Source organism: Myotis brandtii, unplaced genomic scaffold (assembly GCF_000412655.1).
Source record: "Myotis brandtii unplaced genomic scaffold, ASM41265v1 scaffold49, whole genome shotgun sequence".
NCBI lineage: Eukaryota > Metazoa > Chordata > Mammalia > Chiroptera > Vespertilionidae > Myotis > Myotis brandtii.
The window spans coordinates 1,318,199-1,341,131 of NW_005368707.1; the positions used below are offsets into that span (position 1 = coordinate 1,318,199).

At 37.9% G+C, this 22,933-nt stretch overlaps 1 protein-coding gene across 9 annotated transcripts in view; it reads left to right on the top strand.

The window, feature by feature from the left end:
• ZNF438 (zinc finger protein 438) overlaps window positions 1-22,933 on the top strand; it is a 204,064-nt gene that overhangs the window by 59,978 nt on the left and 121,153 nt on the right. For 8 of the 9 annotated variants that reach the window (XR_001364113.1, XM_014547998.1, XM_014548000.1 and 5 more), the window contains one exon: window positions 12,304-12,363. The exons of the other annotated variant lie outside the window; for it this stretch is intronic. The gene's annotated coding sequence lies outside the window, so the exon portion shown is untranslated. The remainder of the gene's footprint in view (window positions 1-12,303; window positions 12,364-22,933) is intronic. 9 annotated transcript variants of the gene reach the window in all.

A 22,933-nucleotide genomic window follows, 5' to 3' on the forward strand; every position in this document is an offset into this window, starting at 1 on the left:
GCCATCTTGGTTGGGTTAATTTGCATATAGTCGCTCTGATTGGCTGGTGGGCATGGCTTGGGGCATAGCAAAGGTATGGTCAATTAGCATCTTTGTCTTTTATTAGTGTAGATATCTAACAGTGACCTGCAACTGAAACCCACTCCCAAAAGAACCCAAAACCAACACAACCAGTGGTGGACGTCAGACCACACCAGAACTCAACCCTTCTAGACATGCAAACAGCAAACCCAAAGGGGGATCCTGGCAGGCTCCAGACCCTGCTAGGAACAACCCCACCTATGGGGCAATACATGCTCAGAGTCTTATACATGGTAATCAAGATTTACCTCTATAGTGCTGGCCAGTGTGGTTTAGTGTTGAGAGTGTTGGCCTGCACACAAAAGAGTCTGTGGTTCTATTCCTGGGCAAGGGACATGCCTGGGTTGTGGGTTTGCTCCCCGTCCCCAGTTGGGGTGTATGCAGGAGGCAACCAATCAATGTATCTCTCTCATAATGCTGTTTCTCTCTCTCTCTCTCTCTCTCCTTCTCCCTCTCTCTCTCCCTCTCCCTCTCCCTCTCCCTTCCACTCTCTCTGAAAAATAATGGGGAAAATATCCTAAGGTGAGGATTAAAAAATATATTTTTTAAAGATTTGCCTCTATAGACACCCAGCCTGAAGTGTTAACAGTTGTACCACTGAGCCCAACACAGAGAAATAAACACACAAGACAAAGCCAAAATGGGGAGACAAATCATCAGGTCTCAAATGAAAGAACAGGAGAAATCTACAGAAAAAGAGCTACATGAAATGGAGGCAAGCAATTTATCAAAAACAGAGTTCAAAATAATGGTTATAAGGATGCTCAAAAGCATGAAAAATGATAGAAACTATGAAAAATAATCATTTGGAAATGAAGAATGACATATCTGAAATGCAGAATACACTGGAAGGAATAACCAATAGGCTGGATGAAGTTGTGGATCAAATGAGAGAATTAGAAGATAAGATAGAAAAAAATTAATCAGAGGACAAAAAAAGGAAAAAAATATTAAAAAGCAGGAGGACAGTTTAAGTGAAGTTTGGGACAACATGAAACATAAAAACATCTGCATTATAAGGGTACCAGGAGAAGAAAGCGAGTAAGGGATAGAGAAGCTGTTTGAAGAAATAACAGCAGAAAACGTACTTAACCTCATGAAGGAAAAAGTCACACAAGTTCAGGAAGCACAGAGAGTCCCAATCAAGATGAACAGATAGAGACCCACACTGAGACACATCATAATTTGAAGCAGGGGGTCCCTCGGGGGTGAGGACGACGGAGCCCCAACGCGCTAGGGCGTCTGCATGCACGACTCTGGAGACCAGGTTCAGTGACGCAGATCCGTTTTATTGTGGAACTACAGGGGTATATATAGCATGAGGGGACCAATCAGAGGGAGACACGTTGCTACAGGCAACCAATGGCTGAAAGGCTGGGGTACTGTGCACGTGGCTCTAGGAGTTCGTTCAGGCGTGCGTTGCTACTTCCTGGTGTGCCGAGGAAGCATGTCATGGTGGAGTGTGCTCACACCATTGCATCAGCCGCAGCGCTGAGACATACTTCCCGAGCTCTACGTACAATAATTAAAATGGAAAATGTTAAAGACAAAAAGAGAACCTTAAGGGCAGTGAGAGACAGTTGCCTACAAGGGAGCTCCTATAAGGTTATCAGCTGATTTCTCAACAGAAACATCACAGACCAGTAGGAAATGGCATGAAGTATTTAAAGTAATGAAAAGCAAGGATATGATAATAAGACTACTCTATCTAGCCAGGCTATAATTTAAAATTGACGGTGAAATAAAGATGTTGCCAGACAAAAAGATGCTAAAGGAGTTTATTACCACCCAACCAACATTGCAAGAAATGTTGAAGGGACTGCTAGAAGAAGATATATAGAGACAGGAACAAAGGCATCCAGAATAAAAATGGTAATATATAAGTATTTATCAATAATAATCTTATATGTAAATGGTTTAAGTGCTCCAATAAAAAGACATAGGATAGCTGAATTGGATAAGAAACTTGACTCATATATATGCTGTCTACAAGAGACCCACATCAAAACAAAAGACTTACACAGGATGAATATGAACATATGGAAAACAATTTTTCATGCAGATGGAAATGAAAAAAGTGGGGGTAGCAATACTTATATCTGACAAATTAGACTTCAAAACAAAGACCATAACAAGAGACAAAGAAGGTCAATAAATAATATCAAAGGGATCAGTCCAACAAGAGGATATATAACTGGTAACATGTGCACCCAATATAGGAATATATATATATATATATATGAAAGCCTAAGCAACTGAATGACCAGTCAACAGATCGCTATGATGCGCACTGACCACCAGGGGGCAGGTGATCAACGCAGGAGCTTCCCCCTGGTGGTCAGTGCACTCCCACAGCAGGAGCGCTGGTCAGCCAGAAGCCGGGCTCATGGCTGGAGAGCACTGCTGCGGCGGTGTGAGCATCTCCCACCTCAGTTGCAGCATTAACGAGTGGCGGCAGCAGGCACAGTGGGGCCAGGATGAGTGGGAGTAGCATGGCATCCTGCCCCAGCTTGAGCTCCTCACCGGCCGCCTGCTGCTTCACGCACTACTACATCCCTCATGGGATGTTGGATTGCCAGTTTTGGGGCCAAAACTGGCAGTCCAGCATCCCCCGAGGGGTCCCAGATTGCGAGAGGGTGCAGGCCAAGCTGAAGGACCCCACCTAGATTATATTTAAAAACTCTTAGAACACTTTAAAGGAGAGATAGCAATACAGTCATAGTAAGGAACTTTAACACCCCAATGACATCATTGGGTAAATATTGCAGAAAAAAATCAACAAGGAAACAGTGATGTTAAACTATATGCTATATCAAAATCAATCAGAGCACAAAAAATAAAAAAAATAACTTAAAAACTGCAGAATATACATTTCTGTTAAGTGCACATGGAACATTCTCAAAGATAGACCACATGTTAGGACACAAATTATATCTTAACACATTGCAGACCAGTAGTTTTATTTTTAGCTTTACCCAGTGGCCAAATAAGTTTCTATTGAATGAGTACAAAAAATGTTTTACATAAATATTAAAGGCACACTTTAAAATTAAATACCCATTGAGAAACCAAGATGGCAGCATAGGTAAACACCAGAAATTGCTGCCTTGCACAACCACTTCAAAAATACAACTAAAAGACAAAACGGACATCATCCAGAACCACAGGAAGACTGGCTGAGTGGAAATTCTACAACTAGAAGGAAAGAGAAAAGCACACTGAAATTCAGAGGAGGTGCGGAAGTAAAGTGCAGAGGTACGGAGGCGCACTCGGAAAGAGCTGGCAGCTGAGGATGCGGCACACATGGAAAGGGCTGGCAGCTGAGGACGTGGTGCACGTGGAGAGGGCTGGCAACTGAGGGCACGGTTGTCTTTTTCAATTGGGAGGGAGTCTCAAGCTCCCGACTGCTCTGAACTCCAGTTCCGGGCGAGTCTCTGGGGACCCAGACTCACACGGGGAGAAACTGGACTGTCTGGCATTGGTCAGAATTCAAGGGCGGCTTTCTCTCAGAGGTGCTTGCAGCGATTACCAGAACACTGAGAAGTGGGGCCTCTTAGGGCAGGACTGAGGAGCAGCCATAGCTGTTTGCTCCACCCTGTTGATCCCCTGAGACCTTGCCCCACCCAAACTGTTTGCATTGGCTTTTGCATATGAATGGCATGTCTTTGCTTAGGCTTCAGATTTTGCTAAACTCTCTTAAACAAGCTGCAGCTGGGTCACTGTGCCCCAAACCTATCAATAAAAGGCCCAAGACCCTGCACTAGCATGAGCTTGGCTTACTCCATAGCTGAGCCTTGCCTGGGCATCTCCAAATCTAATACAAATAGCTCCTGCAGTGTAGTCCCAGGCAGTGGCTGACTTTGCACCTCCCTGGAGGACCTAGAGACAATGCACTGGGTGAACAGCTTCAGACCATAGCAGATTACAACTCTACACATCTACAAATGACACACTCAAGGGGCAGTCTCAGTGAGCACCAAAGCCCCACTGAAGCAAGTCCTGCTTCATAAGGGTATTTCTTGCACAGCAGCTCTCCCACTGTAGCTGGGGCTGGTCCTCTCAGCCAATTGGCCTGGAGGTCAATTCCTCCCAGTGACACCAGTAGCTATCAAGGTTCAACTACAAGACTGTGTACACAGCCCACACTGGGACGCACCTAGAGTACCCAGCTCAGGTGACCGGGAAGGCTGAGCCACTGGGCCCTATAGGACACCTACTACACAAGGCCACACTACCAATCCCAGTAGACATAGCAGCTCTACCTAATACATAGAAACAATACAAGGAAGCAGCCAAAAATGGGGAGACAAACATGTCTCAAATGAAAGAAATGGAAGCAAGCAAACTTTGAATACAGAGTTCAAAACCATGGTTATAAGGTTGCTCAAGGATCTTCATGAGATTTTCAAGGATCTTAGAATGTCAAAGACATGAAAAAGGACCTGTAAGAAGTTAAGCATACACTAAATAAAATAATTTACAGAGATTTAGCAGTAGAGTAGAGGAGTCTGAGAATCAAATCAATGATTTGGAATACGAGGGAGCAAAAAACACCCAATCAGAAGATCAAACAGAAAAAAGAATAAAGAATATGAAAATAGTGTAAGGAGCCTCTGGTACAACTTCAAGGATACCAAAATTCGCATTATGGGGGTGCCAAAAGGAGAAGAGAAAGAGCAAAATATTGAAAACCTATTTGAAGAAATAATGACAGAAAACTTCCCGTACCTGGTGAAAGAAATATACTTATATGTCTAAGAAGTGCATGGAGTCCCAAACAAAAGGAATCCAAAGAAGACCACACCAAGACACATCATAATTAAAATGCTAAGGGCTAAAGACAAAGAGAGAATCTTAAAAGCAGCAAGAGAAAAGCAGTTAGTTACCTACAAAGGAGCGCCCATATGACAGTCAGCTGATTTCTCAACTGAAACTATGCAGGCCTAAAGGGAGTGGCAAGAAATATTTAAAGTGATGAATAGAAAGGACCTACAACCAAGATTATTCTACCAAGCAAAGCTCTCATTTAGAATTGAAGGTCAGATAAAGAGCTTCACAAATAAGAAAAAGCTAAAGGAGTTCATCACCACCAAACCAGTATTGCATGAAATGTTGAAGGGGATTTTTAACAAGAGGAAGAAGAGGAAGAGGAAGAGGAAGAAGAAATAAAAATATGAACAATAAATTGGCAATAAATATATGTCAGCAATTGAATCTAAAAATCAAAATAAATGAAATCTAATCAAAAAAATAAACTGGTGAATAAAATAGAATCATAGGCATGGAAGCAATTAAACAGACTGATGAATTTCAGAGGGAAGGGCAGGGGGCCGGGAAGAGATTAACCAAAGATTTTACCTATGGACACAGTAAGGTGGTGAAGGCCTGGGGCGGGTTAGGAACTGGTGGAGGAGGACAATGAGACTAAAAAAGGGGGACATCTGTGATACTCTCAACAATAAAGATTTTTTAAAAAAGAAGTTAAAGAGGCAGAGTAACAACTGACATCACAGAAAAACAAAAGATTATAAGAAAATACTATGAACAACTATATGCCAACAAATTGAACAACCTGGCTGAAATGGACAAATTCCTAGAAACATAAAATCTTCCAAAACTCAAGCAGGAAGAATCAGAAAACCTTAAATGGCCAATAACAACTAGTGAAATTGAAGCGGTAATCAAAAATCTCCCAGCAAACAAAAGTCCTGCACTGGACAGCTTCATAGGCAAGTTTTACCAAACATTCAAAGAACTATAACCTGTCATCCTCAAACTATTTAGAAAATTTAAGTGGAGGGAAGACTTCCAAGCTCTTTTATGAGGCCAGCATTATCCTAATTGCAAAACCAGATAAAGAGACTTCAAAAAGAAAATTACAGGCCATTATCTCATATGAACATAGATGCTAAAATCCTTAACCAAATGTTAGCAGATCAGATCCAGCAATACGTTGAAAGACCATACACCGTTACCAAGTGGGATTTATTTCAGGAAAGCAAGGCTTGTACAGTATTCTCACATCAGTAATGTGATACATCACATAAACAAAATGAAGGATAAAATATAACATGATCATATCAATAGATTCAGAAATAGCACTTAACAAAGTACAACATGAATTTATGATAAAAATTCTCAGCAAAGTGGGAATAGAGGGATCATTCCTCAGCATAATAAAAGCCATATGAGACAGGCCTATAGCCAGCATCGTGCTCAATAGGCTAAAACTAAAAGTGTTTCCCTTAAGATCAGGAACAAGACAGAGGATATCTGCATTCAACATAGTACTGCAAGTCCTAGCCATAGCCATCAGATAAGGAGAAAAAATAAAAGGCATCCAAGTTGAAAAGGAGGTAGTGAAAATGTCATTATTTGCAGATGACATAATATTGTACACAGAAAATTTTAAAGACCCCATGAAAACTTCTAGATTTAATAAGGGAATTTGTCAAAGTGGCAGGATATAAAATTAATATCCAGAAATCAGTGGCACTTTTATACACCAATAATTAACTCTCAGGAAGATAAACTTTAAAAACAATCCCATTTACCACTGCTACAACAGAAAATGATATCTTGGAAAAATCCTGTTCTCAGAAAAGTAGAGGACATTGAAAAATGAAGTACAGGAAGATACAACCAAGTGTAAGCATATACTGTCTTCATGGATTGGAAGAATTACCATCATTAAAATGTCCATACTACCCAAAACAATGCAATCCCTATTAAAAGAACAATGACATATTTCACAGATCCAGAATAAATATTTCAGAAATTTATATGGAACCAAAAAAGCCCCCAAATAGCCTCAGCAAACTTGAGAAAGAAGAAGAAAGTTGGAGGGATCAAAACACCAAATATCAAATATACTACAAAGCCATTGTAATCAAAACAGCCTGGTACTGGCACAAGGACAGGCATATAGACCAATAGAACAAACAGAGACCCCAGAAACTGACCCATGCCATTATGGCCAATTAAAATTTGACAAAGGAAGTAAGAGCATATAATGGAGTAATGATAGTAATGATAGTCTTTTCAATAAGTGGAGTTGGGAAAATGGGACAGGTACATGAAAAAAAAAATAAACTAGACTGCCAACTTACACCATACGCAAGAATAAGCTCAAGCCTGGCCAGTGTGGTTCAAGAGGTTGAGCATCAACCTATGAACCAAGAGATTGCTGATTTGATTCACTGTCAGGCCACATGCCTGGGTTGTGGGCTTGATCCCCAGTAAGGGGCATGCAGGAGGCAGCAGATCAATGCTTCTCTCTCATCAGTGTTTCTGTCTCTCTATTCCTCTCCTTTCCTCTCTCTAAAAAATCAATAAGAACATATTGAGAAAAAAAAAACAGAATAAGCTCAAAAATGGGTGAAAGACTTAAATGTAAGTCACAAAACCATAAAAATCCTAGAGAAAACAAAGGCAGTAAAATCTCAGACATCTCACATAGCTGCATTTCCCCCAATACATCTCCTAGGGCAAGAGAAACAAAGGAAAAAAAATAAACAAATTGGATTACATCAAACTAAAAAGCTTCTGCACAGCAAAAGAAACCATCAACAAAATGAAAAGGGAATCCACTGTATGGGGAAACATTTACCAATGATATATCTGATAAGTGCTTAATTTTCAAAATATATAAACAACTCATCCAACTCAACCCCAGGAAGATAAACAATCCAATTAAAAAACGGGCAAAGGGCCTAATAGACATTTCTCCAAAGAGGATATACAGATGGCCAATAGACATATGAAAAAATGCTCAATGTTACTGGAGAAATGCAAATCAAAACTACAATGAAGTATCACCTCACACCTGCCAGAATGGCTAACATCAATAAATCAACAACAGCAAGTGCTAGCAAGGATGAGGAAAAAAGGGAACCCTTGTACACTGTTGGTGGCAATGCAGATTGATGCAGCCATTGGGGAAAACAGTAAAGAGTTTCCTCAAAAAATTAAATATGGAACTGCTGTTTGACCCAATAATCCCACTTCTGGGAATATATCCTAAGAATCTCCAAACACCAATCAGAAAGAACATATGCACCCCTATGTTCATAGCAGCACTATTTACAATAGCTAAGATCTGGAAGCAGCCCAAGTGCCCATCAGTAGATGAGTGGATAAGAAAACTGTGGTACATCTACACAATGGAATACTATGTAGCAGTAAAAAAGAAGAATCTCTTACTCTTTTAGACAGCATGGAGGGACCTGGAGATTATTATGCTCAGTGAAATAATCCAGTCAGAGAAACACAGATATCACATGATCTCACTTATATGTTGAATCTAGTGAACAAAAGAAACTGAGGACCGAAATAGTTCCCGAAACATAGATGCATGGAACAGATCGACAGATCTCAAAGGAGAGGTGTGTGGGCGGCATGGGAAGAGATTAACCAAAGAATTTATACCCATATATGCATAGCCCATGGACACAGAAAATAGTATGGGGAAGCCTAGTGTGGGGTGGGTGCTGGGTGGAGGGTACAAAGTTGGGGAAAATGGGGGACTTCTAGAATATTGTCAACAATAAATTTAATAAAAAGCTTCATTCAGGCATGAATTAATACTATTGACTGTGAGGTCAATGTTATTGATTCAACAACTTATATTAAAGTGTCTTTAGAAATGCACATAAAACAAGGTTATGTTTAATTAGTTGATGAAATTGTTGTGGCCAAAGCTCACAGGAGCCTAACTGTATTTCCTCTAAGAGCAATGGTTTGCTTTTCATAAATTCAGTGTTCATGGTGGCTTTATAGAGCTTAGTTACTTTGAATAATGAAACGGTCTATAATTTTATCTTTGTTGTTGAACATTTTTACTCAGTTTAAGTAGCAATTACAGCAATGACTGGTGTTTCACGTTTGACAGAATGAACTTCCAAAAGCTTTACTTTGATGGATTATGTGAAAACAATCAAACAATTATTAGAATTAACTGATTTTTCTAGTTGATATATCTCCTGACACTGATAAGAAGCTACCATCATTTAAGTGTGAATTTCTTCTGCTAATAGAGCCAGCAAAATATCAGCTGTCACTTAACTTTGACTATTTAAATAAGATAATTTGTAATCATAGCTGACTAAGAAATGTAAAGAACAGTCTTTTTTTATTTTTATTGTTGACACTATTACAGATGTCCTCATTTCCCCTCCCTTTTCCCACCTCTACCCAGCCCACCCCCACCCTCCTTCCCTCTGGCCATCACCATACTGTTGTGTGTGTCTATGGGTTATACATATGTATTTAAAGAACAGTCATTTGACCTAATTGGAAAGCCATGCTTTATAGAGTAATATTTAAAACATCTTCTCCATATGCTTTTCTTGGTGTAATCAAGCTAGGCATAAGCAGGGGCAGCAGCATTGAATATTTCTTCGACCTTCATCTAAGACTAAAGGAGTCAGTTTTCCCTGGCTACTCCTGAATGCTCCTCTTTCTGTAAATGGCTTGGATGCTATATTTGAGGATGAAGTTATAGTTACAGCCCATCAGTTACAGTCCATCCAGGGATGGGCTACTGCTCAGGGCCTTTCAGATTTAACCACATGTTAAATGGCACTAGGTTCACTGCACATGCATTTCACACTGCTCAATGAGATTATGGCAGAACCTGAAAATAAAAGTCCTGGCTTATTATACTACTTTAAAAAAATCACTAGAAAATGTGAAATCCAGGACAAATAATAAATTGGTTGAGACAGTGGGCATAATTTGGTACTGTCTCAGGCAAACTGTTACACATAGATACTTTGCCAGACACTTTTTTCAAAAATCTCCTAATCCCCAACCCTTATTATTTTCCCTCAAAAAGACTGTGCCCTCAATATGATTTACTTGTTTATAACTGTTTAGTAATTTCCACAGCATTATGCACATAGAAAAGAATGTGAAACATCCTTCTTAGTCAGTTTTTATTCATTGTGGCCTTTTTTTCTATAACCTTTTCTATTTATCTTAAAACTTTTATTAAAATTTGCATGCCTTTATTATTATTTTTTCTGAATATAAGTCTTTTATTAGATATATAATTTGCAAATATTATCTCCTATTTGTTAGCTTGACTTTTCATTTTCTTTTTTGTTTTCCTTTTTATTGAATCCATGGGGGTGACATTAGTTAACAAAATTGTACAAGTTTCAGGTGCACAATTCCACATAATCTGTAAACTATATTGTGTGTTCACCATACCAAGTCATGTCTACTTCCATCACCATTTATCATCCCATATGCCCCTCCACTTTTCCCCCACCCCTCTCCCCTCAGCAGTCACCACACTGTTGTCAGTGTCCATGAGTTTTTTCTCTTTTTTTCTTTTTGCTCAATCCCTCCAACCATCCCCCAGCCTCCCAACCCTCTCACCCCCACAGCTCCCAGCCTGCTTTCTATGAGTCTGTTTATTTTGCTTGTTAGTTCATTTTGTTTCCACATGAGTGCAATCATATGGTACTCGTCTTTCTCTGACTCGCTTATTTCACTTAGCATAATGCTCTTCAGGTCCATCTATGCTGTCACAAAAGGTAAGATTTCCTTCTTTTTTTTATAGCTGAGTAGTATTTCATTGTTTAAATGTACCATAGCTTTTTTTATCTACTCATCTACTGATGGACACTTGGGCTGCTTCCAAATTTTGGCTATTTTAAATAACTCTGCAATGAACATAGGGGTGCATATATTCTTTTGAATGAATGTTTTGGGTTTCTTCAAATAAATTTCCAGAAGTGGTATCACTGGGTCATAAGGCAGTTCTATTTTTAATTTTTTGAGGTGACTCCATACTGCTTTTCACAGTGACTGCACCAATCTGTATTCCCACCAATAGTGCACAAGGGTCCCCTTTCCTCCACATCCTCTCCAAACATTGATTTATTGACAATAGTTATTCTGACAGGTGTGAGGTGCTAGCCATTGTGGTTTTAATTTGCATTTCTCTGATGATTAGTGATGTTTTCATATGTCTGTTGGCCATCTGTATGCCCTCTGTGAAGAAATTTCTATTCAGGTCCTTTGCCCATTTTTTATTTGAATTGTTTGCTTTTTTTGGTATTGAGTTTTATAAATTATTTATAAACCTTGGATACTAACACCTTATCAGATGTATCAGCAAATATGTTCTTCCATTGAGTGGGTTGTCTTTTCATTTTGATAATGGTTTTGCTGTGCAAAAGCTTTTTAGTTGTATGTAATCGTATTTCTTTATTTTTTTCTTTTGTTTCTCTTGTCCAAGTAGATATATCAGAAAAAATATTACTGTGAGAAATGTCTGAGATTTTACTGCCTATGTTTTCTTCTAGAAGTTTTATGGTTTCGAGTCTAACATTGAAGTCTTTATTTATTTTTTATTTTTTTAAATATATATTTTTATTGATTTCAGAGAGGATGGGAGAGGGAGCGAGAGATAGAAACATCAATGATGAGAGAGAATCATTGATTATCTGCCTCCTGCACACCTCCTACTAGGGATCAAGCCCACAACCCAGGCATGTGCCCTTGACCAGAATTGAGCCCAGGACCATTTAGTCTACAGGCCGACACTCTATCCACTGAGCCAAACCAACTGGGACTAACATTGAAGTCTTTAATTCATTTTGAGTTTATTTTTGTAGATGATGTTAAAAGGTGGTCTAGTTTCTTTTCTTCTTCTTTTTTTTTTTGGCATGTAACTGTCTAGTCTTCCTAGCACCATTTATTGAATGGTCTGTCTTTACCCCATTGTATGTTTTTACCTCCGTTGTCAGGTATTAATTCTCTATAAAGGTATGGGTTTATTCCTGGGCTGTCCATTCTCTTCATTGATCTATATGTCTGTTTTTTTATGCCAGTGCCATGCTGTTTTGATTACTATGGCCTTGTAGTAATCTAAGGTTGATGTAAGATAGGGAAATTCCTCCCACTTTTTTCTTTTCTTTTTTCTTCAAGATTGCTGTAACAATATGGGGTCTTCTGTTGTTCCAAACAAATTTTTGGAATAATTCTATGAAATATGCCATTGGTATCTTGATAGCATGCCTTTGTTTTTAAAGATATATAATTCATATATACAATTATTCTCCCTTACATTAATTCTTTTGTTAACTTAATAAAAAATTACATAGTAATTAAAAATGAAATTTTGGAATGAAAGGAAAGTAGTTTTACATATATTTGATAAAAATGGATTATCTGAATATGATTATAATAATACTTTATATTCTATTACAGGATTAATTAAAAGAATTTACCACATATTTTATGACTTTTTACTGGAACATTGAGAGATAGGTAAGTGACAAGCATTTTTTGAAGAAATATTTCTGAAAATAATTTGATCTAACAGTTTCCTGACAAAGTGAGCAATGGAGATTTACCTCTTTTCTTCTCAATGAAACATTAATAGAAATGTCATGTTTACATTAATTGTAATGTAACATTTTCCTATCATCCAATAAATCATATTTTCCAAGGAACTGTATTTTTATAATAATTATAATTAGGACATTGGTAATAAGACACACAAGATTAGCATGTTCTAAAACTTAAAGCACTAAAAACATGTCATTAAATGCAATGTGGTACCATACATTGGATCTTAGAACTGATAATAGACATCCGTGAGGAAAATCCAAATAAAGGCTGTAGCTTAGTTAATAGCAATGTACCAATGTTAGTTTCTTAGTTTTGATAAAGCCATGGTTATGTAAGATGTTAACTGTAGGTGAAACTGGGTGAAGGGTATATAAGTTCTTTGTAATATCTTTGCAACCTTTCTGTAAATCTAAAATTATTCCCAAACAAAAATTTATTTAAAGCAGGGAAATATCAAGGTTTATTGATTTGAAATTATAGTTTATAAGTGACTTTTCTGTGTAGTAGTTTGAAAAATTAAAATTATCTTTTTAAAAATCCAAATTTCATGAAATAGAGATATAGGGAAATATGCGACTATAGGTTTCATAAGAGGTGTGGGACTTTATTTTTTGGATAGTGGTATGGTACCCATGAACATCTCCTTGTACTTGGCTACAGCTTTGCTCTGAGTCCTTCCAGGTACTTGTGTGTTCTTCAGTAGTTTAGTACAGCACTTTCTGTTATCACAAGCAGGCCCTTTAAATGGTTTCCAGAACACTGTTTTCTTTTCTTTTTTTAATGTACTGTTAGCGGCAAAAAGACTAGTGATGTGACTCAGTGGTTTGGAGTTGAGACTCTCTTAGTGTAGTTTGGTTCAGTCACACTTATTTGAGCTTGTAGATCAAGTACTAGATACAGATGACCTGTTGTTGTTAAAGATCATGAATAAAGATGAGTGTAACTCTTAAATAACCATTTCTATAATTGCACTAAAATAATTTATCAGTTTCCAAAATGAACTCTAGCAGTATAACTCTTTTAAATTTCTATAAATATTAAAAGAGTATAAGAAGGGAACTCTGAAACTATTACATAACTTTTCATTTATAAAAGTAAAATGGCCATGCTGGCCTTATAAATGGTTTCCTGCTTCTATTGCCAACTTTAATGATTTTAGTTAAACTTAAATTTCATACAGGGAAATAGAAATACACTATACTTAAAGGATATAGACATTTACAACAAGAGACCTGGTCCTGAATGATTCTTACAGAATAATTGTTAGGCTTGGAAAGTTCTGTTTTTGCTTGATATTTATTTAGAATTGTTATCAATCTCATGTTAATAGAATTCACACCTTTACTTCTTAGTTGTGTAACATAACTGTGCCAACCTTGGTAAAGAAGTTTAGAAAAATGGAGAATTTTTTTTTTCAGGATAGTTTAACTGTTATTGATTATATACCAGTTTATACAACTAAAAAAACCCAAACACCCTTTTTATCATTCTTCTATGTTAGAGGAGCATTAAAAGTGTTGCTTTTAGAGACATGCTTTATCATTCAGCTGACTGTCACTTTATGATAATCTAAAGTATAAATGAGAATAGCTAATATGTGTTGAGCACTTTCTATGTACCAGGCACTTTATTTACAATGATCTCATTTAATCTTCACAAACACCTATGAGATGTTTAGAATTCCCTGTATAGCTGAGACTGAGAGAGTAACAGATGTCTTCAGGCTAACCCTGGGGTATGGGGCAGAAAGAACAAGTGCCCCTGGTGGCTGTACCTACAGTTTGGTTCATAATGTTACCAGCTTCCAGGAAATCCTGAATCCTTGGACGCATGGTAAACTTCAGATACTTTAGTTCAGCGGTTCTCAACATGTGGGTTGCGACCCCTTTGGGGGTCGAACGACCCTTTCACAGGGGTCGCCTAAGACCATCGGAAAACACATATATAATTACATATTGTTTTGTGATTAATCACTATGCTTTAATTATGTTCAATTTGTAACAATGAAAATACATCCTGCATATCAGATATTTACATTACGATTCATAACAGTAGCAAAATTACAGTTATGAAGTAGCAACGAAAATAATTTTATGGTTGGGGGTCACCACAACATGAGGAACTGTATTAAAGGTTTGCGGCATTAGGAAGGTTGAGAACCACTGCTTTAGTTCTTCTGGATAAAAGGATGTCTGATCACACTCGGTAACCGAGATTAGATTTTTCCATGGGGTAACTAGTCTGGAGTACAATCTCCTATTCTCTGTTTCAACCTTGATCTGGCTCATTCTGCAGTTTCCTAATACGTCAGTTGTTCTCTGTCACCTGATTAATTGCTGAATACTCACTTACTGTGTGCTTCATTGATCATATGCCAAGAACTTTTGGCAGCTCTGGGGAATATGATCTCAATGTGTCTCCTGGTCAGTGTTGAGCAACTAGAAGTTGTTAGTTGGGGTGAGTACTTGGATCCAGAAGTTAGGACACATGCCAGAGGTTAGGGATAGAACAATTGAGCAGCTGACACATAAAATGCAGCTATCCAGACTCAGTCAATAGGCGGGAGTCAGAAATAGAATAGGCACATGACTTTGAAAGGTGGTTTTTGAAGAAGATTGTGATGACTGGCTATGGACTTCATAGTTTGTAGATATAAAGTAATTTCAATAGCTTTTTGAGTAAGAATAAGTTAGCAACTTATTCATTATAGTGCTTATTACGCTGAACAGAAATCTCTCTGTAACTTGTCCAGTCAATAGGCGGGAGTCAGAAATAGAATAGGCACATGACTTTGAAAGGTGGTTTTTGAAGAAGATTGTGATGACTGGCTATGGACTTCATAGTTTGTAGATATAAAGTAATTTCAATAGCTTTTTGAGTAAGAATAAGTTAGCAACTTATTCATTATAGTGCTTATTACGCTGAACAGAAATCTCTCTGTAACTTCCCCATTTAGCTATGTCTTTCTGTAGTTCTAAATCTCTAGTCCCTCTTACACTTGAAAACATAAAATACATATAAAATTTCCCTTGCTATCTCCTCTTCTTCATGTTCTCCAAAAGTTGGCATTCTTCAGGGCCCAGTCCTTGGCCACCGTCTACGTTTATTCTCTATGTGATCTCATGTGGTCCTTTGCTTTAAATGCCACCTGTCCTCCCAGACTTACTTCTTTGCCTTGATCTCTCCCATGTATTCAAGGCTCATATCTATGTCTGCCTAGCCAAGATCTCTTTTTGAAAGTCTAATAAACATTTCAAACTTAACATGTTTGGAATAGGACTCTTGAACTCCCCTCCCAAATCCTGTTTCTGCCTCCTACTCCTTCATCTCAGTAAATGATCCACCCAGTTGCTCAGGTTAAAAACTAGATCTTTGACTTTTCTCTTTTCTTTTTAATCAACATCCAGCCCATCAGTAAGGCTTATATGTCATCCTTTCAAAATATATCCCAAATCCCCCTTTACTACTGCCACCCCACTACTACTACTTGAATATAACTTATAATCACCATTATACATTCCTAGATGATAGTAATAACTGGCCTTCCTTATCTCCTCCTTGAACCTCTCCAGTCAGTTATCCATGTAGGAACAAAAGTGTTTTGTGTTTTTTTTTAATGTTAAGCAGTTGCTGTCATTCCCCTGTTCAGAACCCTTTAGTGGCTATCCATCACATCAGTATAAAACCCAAGTCTCACCATGTTTTACCAGACCCTACATGCTCCTTGCTGATTTTATATCCTACCATTCTGTCTTACTCACTTTGTTCTGGCCACAATTGCTTTCTTGCTTTTCTTTAAATTCTCCAAGTCCATTTAGAATTAGCTAAATCTCTCCTACTCCCCTACCCTACACCATCATTCTAAACAGTCCAGCCTCTAGCCTTTTACCAGTGGAGGTATATTTAAAGAGAAGAAAAGTACATCTGCAAAGCTTTTTAAGCACAGAGACCCTAGTACAGTGATGGTGAACCTTTTGAGCTCGGCGTGTCAGCATTTTGAAAAACCCTAACTTAACTCTGGTGCCATGTCACATATAGAAATTTTTTGATATTTGCAACCATAGTAAAACAAAGACTTATATTTTTGATATTTATTTTATATATTTAAATGCCATTTAACAAAGAAAAATCAACCCAAAAAATGAGTTCGCATGTCACTTCTGACACGCGTGTCATAGGTTTGCCATCACTGCCCTAGTAGGAGAGGTCATACTATAAATGTTGTGGTTTTATTATTCCAAGTTTCTGTCATGTGAATTGGTTTCAAGTGTAAGAGGGTTTGGAGATTTAGTGCTACAGAAAGACATAGCTAGATCAGTGGAGAGAAGTTACAGAGAGAGATTTCTACTCAGTTTAATGAGCACTATAATGAATACATTGGTAATAGTCACATCGGCATGAAATAGGCTGGAGTGCTTCATAGGACAGTGCCTTCTTGCTTTTCTTTGGGGTGTACAAATTGGGGTGATCCCCTCATGGAATGTAGTGGAGGAAAACTATTTTGAAGTGGAGAAGGGGACAGTTGATTTCTTAAGATCTTCCTAATGCTGAGATGATATCTTTTAGAATATTTTTTTCAGAGTAATTATTTTCAATGTCTTCTCAGATTAATCTGCCAGTATTTATATTGGAAGCTTTTACCAATTTCACCAATGAAGTATAAAGCACTTCTAGGTGAAGTTTCCAATATTTGAGATGAAAGAAGAGCTAATATCAAGGTTGATTTCCAATCAGATTGGCCAAGTCCTCATCTAAGGAATTTATTACTTTGAGGCATTTTGTTCTCTCATTTTTATATAAAACTTATTTTGATTGATTTCAGGTCTAAAATAAGCAATATGTACATACTAGACAAGTTCCCTAGTAGATTTTAGTTATTAAGCAAAATTTTCCTGAGTTGTAGAAGTAAGGAATATGATATTTGAAAATAGCCTTTGGTCAGATTTTGCTAGCAATGGAAAATTCACCTCATCCTTAGCCTTAAACCAGAAGCACTTTGAGAAGTAGTGACTATGTTTGGATGTTTCATTGAGGGTGAAATAGTCATTTCCTTATCTTATATTACAAAGGCAAAAATAATGATTTAAGTAATAGAGAACTTAAAGTTATAAATGCTTTCAGTTGGACCTGAATAAGGCTATTCATGCAAATTCAAGTTTCCTGTAACCATTGAACTGTGGCACTTGGAATTAATGATATAGTAAAGAATGATTTTCAGGGTCTCTGTGATACTAAAGTATTTTATATTTGATTGCTTTGGTAGTTAGTACCAAAGGAGGATGTATATAAAAGTTGCATCCAGCTTGTCATTGCTTCTTGTAACACCAGGGCCAGCTCCAAACCAGCATGTGCTTGGCACGACGTAGGAAATCAGCATCCTGATGAATACACTGTTCCAACTTTTTAAGGAAGGCCTGAACCCCTTAACATGTTTTCACCTTGAGTCTCTTCTTGTTTCTCTATCTTCCCCTGGTTTCTGATTTTGCTGCCCCCTTTCCCATTATTTCTGTCTCTCTCTTTTAGATTGACTCTTCTTTCTTCTTGGTCACTATTTAGATTTCACTTAAACAAAACTGCTATTCTAACCAAAACAAACAATTTGGATTATTTCATGTATTGATATTCCTGTCTTGACTTGAGCCAGGGATCATCCTAGAAGGTGAGATAGACAGTCATACCTTCTTGGTTCTAAAGATAATATAAACATTGCACAAGTATCATGGTTCTTGATGTCTTGTACCTAGGCAATTGAGAATAATTTTTGCACCTGGTTTTAGCAGAAAACTAACATATCCACAATCATTTTAAAGCCAACAGCCAGGGGGAAAGCAGTTGTCAAATGTAGTACACTTGTCTTTTTTTTTTTAATTGCTTAAAGTATTACAAAGGGTATTACATATGTGTCCTTTTTTTCCCCCCCACCCTTGACAATCCCCTGGGCTCCCCTACCGCCCATTGTCTTATGTCCATTGGTTATGCTTATATGCATGCATACAAGTCCTTCGGTTGATCTCTTACCCCCCTCCCTCCTGCCCCCCAACCCTCCCCAGCCTTCCTGCTGCAGTTTGACAATCAGTTTGAGGCAGCTCTGCCTCTGTATCTATTATTGTTCAAAAGTTTATAATGGTCTCTATTATCCATGAATGAGTGAGATCATGTGGTATTTTTCCTTCATTGACTGGCTTATTTCACTTAGCATAATGCTCTCCAGCTCCATCCATGCCGTTGCAAATGGTAAGAGTTCCTTCTTTTTTACAGCAGCATAGTATTCTTTTTTTTTTTTAATCCCCACCTGCAACCTAGATACATGCCCTGACCAGGAATTGAACCGGCAACCTTTCTGTGTACAGGACAATGCCCAGCCAACTGAGCCGCTCTGGCTGTGTTGGGCCCTTGTACACTTCTCTCTGCCAAACTCAGCTACTTAACAACACATCTGAGAACCAGGAATGAACTGAAAGAGGCTTTTAAACTACATTTAGCTGATGTCTGAAAGTTCAGACCTTAAAATGGTGTATTAGGTTTACTTAGCGCCTCTTTATTTACTTATTTTTCCTCTTAATGATAATAGCAAACACATAAATAACACTAAGTGTTCTAAGTGCGTTATGTATTTTAGCTCATGTAATCTTCTTGGTGATCTTGTGAGGGAAATACTATTATAATTCTGATTTAACAGATGAGGAAACTAAGTCTTGCATAGGTTGCATCATTTCTCATAGTTACATAGTTTGTTTTGTTACAGATGGGATTCATATTTAAGTGTATAGCTACCTGTTATTTTTGATCCTTAAATTCTTTAACTTATAATTCTAAGAAACCTGGTTAACTGATTTCTTATACTACAACAAATTAGAAGTTACAAATTTCAAAGAGAATGTAATAACTCTGGATTTCCACTGCTTTTCAAACTATAATGTATATATGAATCACCTGATATCATATCAAAATGTAGATTTTGATTAAATCTGTGGTACATTTCTAACAAATCCCAAGGTAATGCTGATGCTGTTGATCCATGGACCCCACTCTGAGTAGCAAGGAATTTCAATACATTCATATTCTGTGTTTGTTAGGAACAGGTCTGGGACTAGGAAGAGATGTGTGGGGCATATAAGATGCTCCGCTTACCTTTTCCTAGTGATACAGGAAATTTGGACTGGAACGCATGGTGTTCACCTGGGCAGGATGGTTTTCCCAGGCTCTTGTCCGGTGGGGTTGAATGAAACCATGGACGAAAGGTGGTATAATAAAGGTGGAAATTTATTGAGAAACAAGCACAGATTCCCACTTGGGGAGAGGGAAAGAGTCCCACTGAGTCCCTTTCTTCTATGGTTTTTAAAGGCTGCAGATCTTTGTGCTTTGATATCCCCTCGGATTTGTCACATCCCCTTCTGATTTGGTCACTATAGCAACTCCAGAGTTCAAGTCTCAGGTGAAGTTTCCTCCTTCTTCTCCCTTATTATTCTCCTATTCCCTCTGGGCTTTTCTTCCTCTTTCTTTGAATGAGGGGTTTCCTTCCCTTTGTTTGGGGAATGTGTACTTTTTGCTACTCCCAGCTCCCTTGTCTTATGGAAATGTACTCTTTGCAACTCTGTAGCCCTGTGTTTTTTCCATGGACTCCTTAATTTTTAAAATTTCCTAAACCTATTTCACCCCTAAAAATTCATTTCACTAGTCCAGTCCCTGGTTAAGAATCATGTTTTTAAATAACATTCAGTGACTCGCAATTATGCTTACAACATAATTAAAAGGAAATTTAAAAAATGATATCTGCACTATTATCTCAATTTAAATGAAGAGTGAGTGTGTGTATGTGTGTGTGTGTGTGTGTGTGTGTTTAAATGAAGAGTGAGTGTGTGTGTGTGTGTGTGTGTGTATGTAAGTATATGCTTAACAAAACTCTGAGGAGATATGGCAGATATTAATAGTTGTTATCCTCTGAGTGATAAGTTTATAGATGGTAAATTTTTTATCTTTATATATTTGGCATTTTTCAGTCTTTAATAATATGCCTGCATAATTTTCTAGATGTAGTTTATTATTATTAACATTATTAAAACTTTTAGATAACTATACACTCAAACTTGGTTTATTACAACAGAGCTTGGAGGAAACATTTGCTTTCTGCCACCTGCATACTTTTCTTCAACCTCCCCAAAATATCTGCTCATTATTTTTCGCAAAAAGTTCATAGGCTATTTAATGGTTTAGTGGGGGCTTCACTTTAGGGTTTCGGTTAGAGCATCTGCCAACAAAGAATAAAAGGCAAATATTTTTAAGAAAGGGGGTAATGAAATACTTTTTATGAATAATTATGGGTTAGATGTGGAAACATTCCATTTTTCAATATTTATTGGTATATATTTTGCATAAGCTTCTGGAGAGGCAAAATCTATGGTTGGTTTTTTATTTTATTTAATTCCTGTATCAGTAAATATAAAATAAGTACCCTTCCTTTACCTTGCCTTGCCTCCTTCTCTTTTAGTAAGGTAAACCTAGCAGGTTTTTAGGAGATCTGTTCTTCTTTCGACCTTTAAAGTTCAGCAACTTGAATTTAGAAGTGAAGTACCTAACCCTCACTATGGAGCAGGGAAGGAAGTAATAAGGAGACAGGATAGAAGAGCCTGATTCTTTTAAAACCTCACCTCCTGGAGAGGAGTTTGTTGGGAAGAGAAGGAATTCCTGGAATTGGTATAGGGGTGCTCCTGAGGATATGGTTTAATACCAAACTTTGCATAAATAAAATGAAACCCCAAGAAGCTGTCAAGTACAACTTGATAAATGAAATACCAAGTCAGTGTAAGATTGAGCCCTAGAATAAAGGTTCATCTATACAAACCCTAAGATAGCTTAAAACCAAGCCTGATAAGAATCATATTAATACACAAGTAGTTGTCTTCCAGAATTCCATCACTCTTTAAACAAATACAAAAAAATCCAGCACTCAGCAATATAAAGTTCACAGTGAATTGCATCCAATCACACATTACTAGACAAGGAAGTAGGAGAAAAATACCATAACAGGAGACAACAAAAATAGACCCTGAAATGACAGGGATGATAGAATTAGCAGATAAGTATGTTAAAATAATGATTGTAAATCTGGTCCACATATATATAAACATAATGAGGTATAAAATAGAAGATATAAAAAAGAAAAAAATTGGAACATCCAGAGATAAAAAGTACAGTAACTTGAAATGAAAATTTTCCTAGATGGGATTAAGTGCAGATTAGATTTTTCAGGAGACAAGATCAGTGACCTTGAAAACATGGTAAGAATTTAACCAAAAGCATAGAGAGAAAAGAAATTGAATAAGATGTACAGCAACTTGGTGTCCTATAGGCTAATAGCCATGGGTCTAACATAAGTGTAATTTGAGTCTCAGATTTGGGGGGGGAGGGCAAGAGAAAAAATATTTAAATAAATAATGGCTGAAATTTCCCCAAATTTGAAGAAAACTATAAACCCACAGATCCAAGAAAATTATACCCCAGATAAGACACACACACACACACACACACACACACACACACACACCTCAAAACACACCATAAAAAAAATCAGTGATAAAGAAAAACTCTTACAATTAGGTAGAGGAAAATAAAGACATTACATACAAATAAATACAGTTAAGAATGGCAACAAACTTGTCATCAGAAACTGTGCATACCAGAATGCAATTTAATGGCATTTTTCAGGTGCTAAGAGAATTGTCAACCTTGCATTTTATATCCAATAAAACTTCAGAGGAGAAAACCAAGATGGCGGCATAGGTAAACACCGGAAATTGCTGCCTTGCAAAAAACAACTAAACAACTAAAAGACAAAACAGACATCATCCAGAACCACAGGAAGGCTGACCGAGTGGAAATTCTACAACTAGAAGGAAAGAGAAAAGCACACTGAGACTCAAGGCGGTGCGGTGTGGAAGTAAAGTGCAGAGGTACGGAGGTGCACGCGGAAAGGGCTGGCAACTGAGGACGTGGCTGTCTTTTTTCAATCGCTCTGAACAGTTCCGGGCGAGTCTCTGGGGACCCAGACTCATACGGGGAGAAATTGGACTGACTGGCATCGGGCAGAACTCAAGGGCGGCGGCCTCTCAGAGGGGCCTGCAGCCAATTCCGCGGAACAGTGAGTCCTGGTCCTCTTAGGGCAGGGCTGAGGATCAGCCATAGCTGTTTGCTCTGCCCTTTTGATTCCCTGAGACCCCACCCCACCCAAGCTGTGCACAGAGGCTTTTGCATATGAATGCCCTGGCCCTTTGCAATCTAAAATTACCTAACTAACTGCAGCTGGGTCAGAGAGACCCAGAACATCCAAAAAGAAGGCCCAAGGCCCCACAGCAGCTTGCATTGCTTCACAGCTGGGCCTCATCTAGGCACCTCCAAACAAAGAAGAGGAATTTGCAGATCTCTCCATAGTTCCTGCTGGGTAGCCTCAGGAAGAGGCTAAATTAGCACCTCCTTAGAGATCCAAGAG